We start from the raw sequence: 260 nt of genomic DNA, 5'->3' as shown, positions 1-260 counted from the left end.
TTTGAAAAATTACAGAAAGATATAAGAATAAAATATAGATAAATATTGTTTTAAAAAAATAGTATTTTATAAATTACATGTATCAAAAATTTTGTTATGGCTGTATTTTGAGTATAGTGTATCTGGTTTATGCATAGAGTTTTAAACCGTATGTACCCTGAATACAGAATATTGAAATTGTGTTTTTTATGGTTTTGACTACTTTATATTCAAAATGTGTAAAGTTTATCCAAATACGTAAATACACCGCAGATTATATA

Source organism: Arachis ipaensis, chromosome B08, assembly GCF_000816755.2.
Source record: "Arachis ipaensis cultivar K30076 chromosome B08, Araip1.1, whole genome shotgun sequence".
Lineage (NCBI taxonomy): Eukaryota > Viridiplantae > Streptophyta > Magnoliopsida > Fabales > Fabaceae > Arachis > Arachis ipaensis.
This window is presented reverse-complemented; position numbering follows the sequence as displayed.